A 9969-nucleotide genomic window follows, 5' to 3' on the forward strand; every position below is an offset into this window, starting at 1 on the left:
TTCGTTTGCTCTCTCTCACTCAGTCACTCACTCTCACTTTTGCTCACACTCTCACTTTCACTCGTGCTCTCCCTCTCATTTGCTCTCCTGCAATCACACTCTCACTCACTCAATCTCACTCACACTCACTCTCACTTTTACTCACACTCTCTCACTTTCACTTGCACTCACTCTCATTCACCCTCTCACTTGCACTCTCTCATTCTCTTCCACTTGCTCTCTCTCACTCAGTCACTCACTTTCAGTTTTACTCACACTCACTTTCGCTTGCACTCTCCCTCTCATTCGCTCTCCTGCAATTACACTCTCACTCAGTCATTCACTCTCTCACTTTCACTCGCACTCTCACTCACTCTTACTTTCACTTGCACTCTCTCTCCCTCTCATTCACTATCTCTCAATCACACTCCCTCATTGGTTCTCTCTCACTTTCACACTCACTCACTTTTATTTGCATTCTCTCACTTTCACTCACATTCTCTCACTTTTACTCACACTCTCACTCTCTCGCACTTTCACTCTCACTCACTCTCATTCGCTCTCTCTCACTTGCACTCTCTCCATCGCTGTCTTTCACTCGCTCTCACTCGCACTCACTAAGTTTTCTAAAATGGGATCTAGAATCCAAGAGTACATAGGTAATTATGGACCTTTGTGGACAAAGGTGATTGAACCAGGTTGCAATCTTGGGCACACCATTATTGAAACAAATACAACCATTGGGAATATTCTAGAAGGCTGGGAGAAGAGGAAATTTTTTTTTTAAATGGGGAAGGAAATGAAGGGGCTTGCATTTACATAGCGCCTTTCATGATCTCCAAAGGGCCAAAATGCTTTACAGCAATTAAAGTACTTTTGATATGTAGTCACTCCTGTAATGTCGGTACTTAAGAGAAGGTGAGCATTCCCACCAGAACAGAGAAGACCAGGGCGATACCTTTATTTTAAATCTTTTTATTGGCATTTTCAAAATTTATAAACAGTTATGTACATTGTTGGCCCTGTTTATTTACTGTATTTTACAAAAAGGTTGGTCTTGTCCTTCACTTAATTTACCCTATTTACATTCTGCCGTCCTTTGGCTCGGCGTGTGGTTCCCTCCCGCCCCCCCCGCACACCCCAGCCCATGCGATTAGGGAATAGAAAACTAGGGCGTGGGCCCTCTTCCCCATGTGTAGCTCTGGCTGCTCCGATACCCCAAAGATTGCCACAATTGGGCATGGCTTCACCCTCACCCCCACAACCTTGGACATTGCCCCGGAGAAGGCTGTCCAGAACCCAGCAAGTTTCGGACAAGCCCAGACCGTGTGGGTGTGGTTGGCCGGGCCCCTCTGGTACCGTTCGCATTTGTCCTCCACCTCCGGGAAGAACCTGCTCATTCGGGTTCTGGTCAGGTGTGCTCTGTGCACCACTTAGAGCTGCATGAGGCTACGTCTTGCACAGGAGGAGCTGGAGTTGGCCTTGCTCAGTGCTTCGCTCCAGAGTCCCACCCTACCTCTGTCCCCAGTTTATCCTTCCATTTCCATCTGGTCTCCTCCAGTGGTAGTCTTGCTCTGTCTAGTGACCGTCCATGGATGCTCAGTGCTTCGCTCCAGAGTCCCCATCCCACTTCTGTCCCCAGTTTGTCCTCCCATTTCCATCTGGTCTCGTCCAGTGGTAGTCTTGCTCTGTCTAGTGACCGTCCATAGATGTTCCCACAATTCCCCCCCTCCTTATTGTCTGTGTTGATTAGCTCCTCGAGGAGAGTGTCTCTCAGGGTCCTGGGTACCTTGCCGTCTCCTTATGGCGAAAATGTTTAATTTGGAGAATCCTGAGCTTCTGTCGCATGAGTAGGTCCAGGTCCTTTGTCAGTTGTCTAAGGTCGCGCATTTGTCCACTATGTAGAGGTCCCTAACCGCTAATGTCTCCCACCCCCGTCCTGTCTCCACTTTATAAAGGTGGCGGTGAGCATGGCCAGTCGGAATTTGTGGTTGTCACAGATGGGGGACATCTCAGTTAGGCTGAAATGTTGTGAAATAAGGCCATATTATAAACATTGGTTTACAATTTGATCACACACGAAAGGGAGGGGGTGGAATTCTCCATTGCCTGACGCTGAAATCGTGAAACACAATTGAGCGGAGAATGAGTTCCAACGCTAAAATCATGGTGGGCCCCGATTTGACACCAAATCGCAATTCTCCATCACCTCGATGGCAGCGTCAATGCGGTCCAGAACGCATGTACAATAGACACTGCTTGCATATCATTAGCGGGCCTGACCCAGTATTCTCCGGGACCTCCGTGATGCTCCCCCTTTGATGGGCCAAGTTCTCAATTGCGCGGTTCACTTGTGCTTTTAAAAATTGTGAAACCGGCGTCGTGGCTTGTAAAGGGGAGAACAGAGGTACGGAAAGTGTCCAGCATCGTCATAGTTTGCTGACAGTTGTGCCGCTAGCCGGGGGGTTTCTGCGGGGGCTGGGGCTAGTAGTGCAGGGTGGTCAGGAGGTGGGTTGTGGAGTTGTGTGAACGGGAACATGTCATCATTACCGTAGCCAGGCAGCACGGTGGCGCAGTGAGTAGCACTGCTGCCTCACGGCGCCGAGGTCCCAGGTTCGATCCCAATTCTGGGTCACTGTCCGTGTGGAGTTTGCACATTCTCCCCGTGTTTGTGTGGGTTTCGCCCCTACAACCCAAAGATGTGCAGTGTAGGTGGATTGGCCACGCTAAAATTGCCCCTTAATTGGAAAAAATGAATTGGGCACTCTAAATGTAAAAAAAAAATCATTGCCGTAGCAAGGTAGCCATGCATACACCTTACACCACTAACAGCCCACTGTGAACGTAGGGCCATGGGTCGCATAGGTCCCACCCCCCAGGCAAAGCCCCTAGTGCCCTCTGGCCCCTGCTGACCTATCAGCTGTATGGGCATGCTCCAGCACAACCAGTACCGTCTTGTTGGCTGGGATGGGTGTCTGGGGATTGTAATGTGTATATGCAGCTTGTCAGCCTCCCAAGTGTCAATCACGGACCTGCCGAATCCCACACCATTTTTCATTGGAATTGATTGTGTTCCACAGTTTCTGAATCGATCCAGGTTAGGATCCAGTTTTGCTATCGTGAAAGCTCACGAATTCTGCGTCAGCGTCAACACTTAGTCTCAGAAACGGAAAATTCCGCCCAGGAAGTCCAACCCACATGGTTTGTTGGCTTAATATTTTCCAGTCTACTTAATGTCTGGAATCTTCTTTCTGTAACTGGAAATAACACAATGCTTCATCTATCAGTGGGGTATGTACTTGTTTTTACATGGCCAAGTAGGAAGAAGACATTTTCCTCACAGGTTTAATCACAGCAGTTATAATTTAAACTACATTTCTAATCTGCATTAGTCTGACACAAGAAGATCATTTGAATAGTTTCCGACCAGAAAACCTGGTTTCAAAATGTTTTTAAAGAGAAACAGTTTAAGATAATTAGCAAAAGTGAAAGAAAAGACCCACAGAATTCACTGGATTCACTCAATCCGTTATTTCCATCACTTGAATTGTGGTTTAAAAAGTTCATCATTCTACATGTTCCCAATGCTAAAGCTGGTGCGAAACCACGTTATCTGGGCGCTCGGACAGTTTATGTGGAATATTATCAACAAGGCCTGATAGACTGGCACAAATTGATTGGAATTTTCTGATTACTGAAGCAGTAAAAGAGTGTCAAGAAAACAGTAATATATAAACAAGATTGCCAAATCTCACATTCTCTTTTTAAAGTTAAAAAAAAATTAAATTACCCAATTCATTTTTTTTCCAATTAAGGAGCAATTTAGCATGGCCTATCCACCTAGCCTGCACATCTTTGGGTTGTGGGGGTAAGATCCAGCTAGACAGCACAGGGCTAAATTGCTGGCTTTTAAAGCAGACTAAGGCAGGCCAGCAGCACGGTTCAATTCTCGTACCAGCCTCCCCGAACAGGTGCCGGAATGTGGCGACTAGTGGCTTTTTACAGTAACTTCATTTGAAGCCTACTTGTGACAATAAGCGATTTTCATTTCATTTCATTTTTCTCACGGGGAGAATGTGCAAACACCACATGAACAGTGACCCGAGGCCGGATTGAACCCTGGTCTTCAGCACTGTGAGGTAGCAGTGCTAACCACTGTGCCACCATGCCACCTCTCCAAATCTCACATACTGTCTATTGTAACATCAAAGGCCTGATTGTAACATAAACATCTTCCTATTATTCAAAAAGGGTAGATTTTCCTAATCTTTCCCCCTAGATATGCCTATATCAAGAAAAAAATGGAGCAGAGATACAGCGATCTGGCCTTCCAGCCCTTTTAAGAACATAAGAAATAGGAGCTGGAGTAGGTCATTTGGCCCTTCTAGTCTGCTCCAATCTTCAATCAGATCATGGCTGACCTTCTTCCTCAATCCCTCCTACTTGCACAATTCCTGTATCTCTTGATTCCCTCAGTACACAAAAATCTATCAATCACTGCTATCAATAAAAAGTAAAGGTAAAGTTGACATAGCATCAGATGACCAAAGGTTGCTTTCCCTTTTGAGGGGGAGAGCTGACTGTTGGTGATTTACCCTTAGGGTTACCACCCCCTCAGACAAGGGGCAAGGTTGAGATGACGGAGCCTTCATGAATAAGCTCAGCCGGTACGAGAATTGAACCCGCACTTCTGGCCTTGTTCGCTATCAATATATATTCAATGAGGAAGCATTCACAGCTTTCTGGGGCAAGACAATTCCAAAGATTTGCAACCTTTTGAATGAAAATGTTTCTGCTCATCTCAGTCCTAAATGGTTGTCCCCTTATTCTGACAGTATAGGGGGTTTGGTGGTGCCAGGGTAATGTCATTGGACTAGTAACCCAGAGACCCAAGCTGTGTTTCAACCCCACCACAGCAGCTGGTGGAATTTAAATTCAATTAATAAACCTGGAATATAAAGCAAGTCTGAATAACAGTGACCATGGCAACTATCATCGATTGTTGTAAAAGGCCATCTGGTTCACTAATGTATTTTAGGGAAGGAAGTCTTTTTGGGAAGAAAATCTGCGATCGTTACCTGGTTTGGTCCACGTGTGACCCCAGACCCACAGCAGTGTAAATGGCCTAGCAACACCCAGTTCATGGGCAATTAAAGATGGCAAAAAATGTTGGCTTTGCTTCCAACACCCCATATCCCATAAAATAAAAAATAAACCTCCTAATCCCTTGCCAGGAAAATCATCTCCCGGCATTTATCTTGTCAAATCCCTAAAGAATTTTATGTTTCAGCTAAATCATCACTCGTTATTCTAAATTTGAGGAAATATGGACCTAGTCTATTCAATCAATCCTCATAGGATCTACACTCAGGTATCAGCTCAGTAAACCCTCCAATAGAAGAAGCATGGGAGGCCTGGCCCTCCTGAACTTGCAATACTACCACTGGGCAGCCACGGCCGAGAGAGTAAAAGGATGGGTGAAGGAACCAAACACGGAATGGGAGAGGTTGGAGGACTCCTCCTGCACGGGAACAACCCTCCGAGCCCTCACCACCACAGCGCTCCCATCCCTGCCTGCAAAACACACAACCAGCCCATTGGTTGTAGTAACACTAAGAACCTGGAACCAGATGAGACAACACTTCGGTTTAACTGAGGTGTCCAGCATGGCCCCATCCACGGCAACCACAGGTTTCCACCAACCATGCTAGACGCCACCTTTAGGAGGTGGAGACAGGATGGGAGGACACTGACAGTTAGGGACTTTTGCACAGGGGATAGACTCGTGACCTTAAAAGAGCTGACGGAAGGACTGGAACTACCAAATGTACAGGAACCCCAACATTTGCAAATCAAAAACTTTCTCCACAAGGAGAAAATGAGGTACCCTAGGACCCCGAGAGACACAATGTTGGGGGAATTACTGGACCTGTTTAGTCTCGAAAAGGGGAACTGCAGGGACATATACGGCCGACATTTAGAAAGGACACGGTCCCTACTGAACGGAACAAGGAAGAAATGGGACGAAGAGTTAGGGACGGAAGCAGGGTGGGGACTCTGGCGCGAAGCACCGAACCGAGCCAACTCCACCTCCTCTTGTGCAAGGATAAGCCTCATGCAGCTTAAAGTGGTGCACGGAGCACACCTGACAAGCACCCGGATGAGCAGGTTCTTCTTTCCTTTGTGTTTACAGTGTAAAAATGCAAACTTTAACGAAAAATATTTAAAAAAAAGTGAACCCTCCAATATAAGTATGACCTTCTTTCGGTAAAGAGACCATAGCTGTACATAGTACTACAGCTGTAGTCTCACCAAAACCCTATAGAGTTGCAGCAAGACTTCTTCACACTTGTATTCCAGCTCCTATGTAATTAAAGCTAACATGTAATTTGCTTTCCTAATTTCTTTCTCTACTTGCATGTTAACTTTATATGATTTGGACTTCCGGTTGCGGCTATGCGGAGCTAAGTCGCACATTCGGCGGCTCCTGCAAAAGCAGACTTTTGGGCTCTTTTCAGGGCCCCCAATGGCACTTTTTCGACGTTTCCTGGTGTGGGAAGGAGTCTACAACAGCTCCCCGTCAGTATATGGCTTCAACTAGGAGCGGGGCGACAAAAAAGGTGGTGGTGGACCCGAAGAAGGTGAGAGGGAAGAACAAAATGCCGGCGGGCGGAGACCAGGCAGCGTGGATGCAGTGGGCGGAGGAGCAGCAGGAGGGTATCCAGCGCTGCTTCAGAGAGGTTAAAATGGACCTGCTAGAGCCGATGAAGGTGTCTATTGATAAGCTGCTGGAGACACAGACGGCCCAGGGAGTGGCGATCCGCGAGGCTCGACAAAAGATCTCTGACAATGAGGACGAGATCTTAGGCCTGGCGGTAAAGCTGGAGGCGCACGAGGCGCTCCACAAGAGATGGCAGGAGCGGTTCGAGGAGATGGAGAATCAATCGAGGTGGAAGAATCTGCGGATTCTGGGCCTCCCGGCGGGGCTGGAGGGGCCGGAAGTGGGGGCCTATGTGGTCACCATGTTGAACTCGCTGATGGGAGCGGGGTCCTTCCAGGGGCCCCTGGAGCTGGAAGTGGCCCATAGAGTGTTGGCGAGGAGGCACAAGGCTAACGAGCCTCCGCGGGTGGTGCTGGTGAGGTTCCATTGGTTCATCGATCGGGAGTGTGTGCTCAGCTGGACCAAGAAGGAGAGGAGCAGCAGGTGGGAGAACGCGGAGGTTCGGATATATCAGGACTGGAGTGTGGAGGTGGCGAAGAGGAGGGCCGGGTACAATCGAGCGAAGGCGGTGCTGCACAGGAAGGGGGTGAAGTTTGGCATGTTGCAGCCAGCGTGACTGGGTTACCTACAAGGATCGGCACCATTACTTTGAGTCTCCGGAGGAGGCGTGGGCCTTTGTTCAGGCCGAGACGTTGGACACAGATTGAGGGTCGGGACGGGCGATTGGGGACTGCGGTTGATATGCTATGTTTATTTTTGTTTCGAGGGGGGGGCCTTTGTATTGCTCCGGGTTTCTTTTTCTTTGTGTTTTTTCTCTTTTGGGTTGGTGAGGGTGGCTGGGACGGGTTGGGCATTGTTTTGGTTGGGTTGGTCGGGGGGGCTCTTGGAGGTGAGATGGGGCCCTGCGGGGGAAGGGGAGGCCCGAGCCAGGGGTGAGGGGTCCGGGCCTGTAAAAGGAGCTGCATCAGAGGTGGCGGGGCCTGGTAGGTGGAAAGCGCAGGCTTTTTCCCGCGATGAAGACTGGAGGGGGCGGGGCCGGGGCGGGGAAGCGAGGGTTGTTTCCCGCGCTTAGAACGGAAGGGGGAGGGGGAGTTGCTGCTGCTGAGGTCAAGGAGGAGCTGGAGTGAGTGAGACGGGGGTATGCCGCTGTGGGGAACGGGCCGGGTGTGGGGTGCGGGCGCGTGGCTGGCCGAGGAGGGGTCATGGCTAGTCGGCGGGAGAGGGGGCGGGTAGCCCCCTGATCCGGCTGATAACCTGGAATGTAAGGGGACTGAATGGGCCGGTTAAGCGGGCCTGCGTGTTCGCGCACCTGAAGGGGCTCAAGGCGGATGTGGCTTTGCTTCAGGAGACATACCTGAAGGTGGCAGACCAGGTAAGATTGAAGAAAGGGTGGGTAGGTCAGATGTTTCACTCGGGGCTGGATGCCAAAAATCGAGGGGTGGCGATCTTGGTGGGAAAGAAGGTGTCGTTTGAGGCGTCGAGCATTGTGGCAGATAATGGCGGCAGGTACATAATGGTAAGTGGTAAGTTGCAGGGAGAGGGGGTGGTACTGGTCAATGTGTATGCCCCGAACTGGGACCATGCGGGTGTTATGCGGAGTATGTTGGGTCGGATCCCAGACCTGGAAGTGGGGGGCCTAATAATGGGGGGAGACTTTAACATGGTGCTGGATCCGGCACTGGATCGCTCCAGATCTAGGACGGGTAGGAAGCCGGCAGCGGCTAGAGTCCCGGGGAGGGATTATGGACCAGATGGGAGGGCTGGACCCTTGGAGATTTGCAAGGCCGGGGGCTAGGGAATTTTCATTCTTTTCACATGTCCATCAGGTTTATTCCCGAATTGACTTTTTCATCCTGAGTAGGGCGCTGATAGCAAGAGTAGAGGATACTGAGTATTCGGCAATAGCCATTTCGGACCACGCCTCGCATTGGGTGGACTTGGAGATGGGGGAGGAGAGGGACCAGCGCCCGCTGTGGCGCTTGGAGGTGGGGCTGTTGGCGAACGAGGAGGTGAGTGAGAGGGTCCGAGGAAGTATAGAGAGGTACCTGGAGACCAACGACAACGGGGAGGTCCGAGTGGGGATGGTATGGGAGGCACTGAAGGCGGTGGTGAGGGGGAGCTGATCTCCAAAGGGTCCACAAGGAGCGGGGGGAGAGGGAGAGGCTGGTGGGGGAGATGGCGAGGGTAGACAGGAGGTATGCAGAGGAGCCTGAGGAAGGATTGTTGAGGAAGAGGCGCAGCCTCCAGGCCGAATTCGACCTGGCGACCACCAGGAAGGCGGAGGTGCAGTGGAGGAAGGCCCAGGGGGTGATTTACGAGTATGGGGAAAAGGCAAGCCGGATGCTGGCGTATCAGCTTCGGAAGCGGGACGCAAGGGAGATCGGGGGAGTTAAGGACAGGAGAGGGAGTGTGGTGCGGAGTGGAGCTGGAATCAATGGGGTCTTCAGGGACTTCTACGAGGAATTATACCGATCCGAGCCCCCACGGGAGGAGGGAGGGTTGGGCTGGTTCCTGGACCAATTGAGTTTTCCAAAGGTGAAAGAGGGACTGGTGGCGGGATTGGGGGCCCCGATTGGGCTGGAGGAGCTGATCAAAGGGATAGGAAGCATGCAGGCGGGGAAGGCACCGGGGCCAGACGGTTTCCCGGTCAAATTCTATAAAAAATATATGGACCTGTTGGGCCCGCTGTTAGTTAGGACCTTCAATGAGGCAAGGGAGGGGGGGGGGCTTTGCCCCCGATGATGTCCCGGGCACTGATCTCCTTGATCCTGAAGCGGGACAAGGATCCTCTGTAGTGTGGGTCTTACAGGCCGATTGCGCTGCTAAACGTAGATGCCAGGGTGCTGGCGAAGGTCTTAGCCACGAGAATTGAGGATTGTGTGCCGCAGATCAACCACAAAGACCAGACGGGGTTTGTGAAGGGGAGGCAGTTGAACGCGAATGTGCGGAGGCTTTTGAACATTATCATGATGCTGGCGAGGGAGGGGGAGGCGGAGATGGAGGTGGCGATGGATGCTGAAAAAGCCTTCGATAGGGTAGAGTGGGGGTACCTATGGGAGGTGCTGAAGAGGTTAGAGTTTGGGGAGGGGTTTGTCAGGTGGGTTGGCTGTTGTATGAGGTCCCGATGGCGAGTGTGGCCACCAACAGGAGGAGGTCCAAGTACTTTTGGTTGCACTGAGGGACGAGACAGGGGTGTCCCTTATCCCCCCTGCTCTTCACACTGGCGATTGAACCCCTGGCTATGGCACTGAGAGAGTCGAGGAACTGGA

This window comes from Scyliorhinus torazame, chromosome 8, assembly GCF_047496885.1.
Source record: "Scyliorhinus torazame isolate Kashiwa2021f chromosome 8, sScyTor2.1, whole genome shotgun sequence".
Taxonomy (NCBI): Eukaryota; Metazoa; Chordata; class Chondrichthyes; order Carcharhiniformes; family Scyliorhinidae; genus Scyliorhinus; species Scyliorhinus torazame.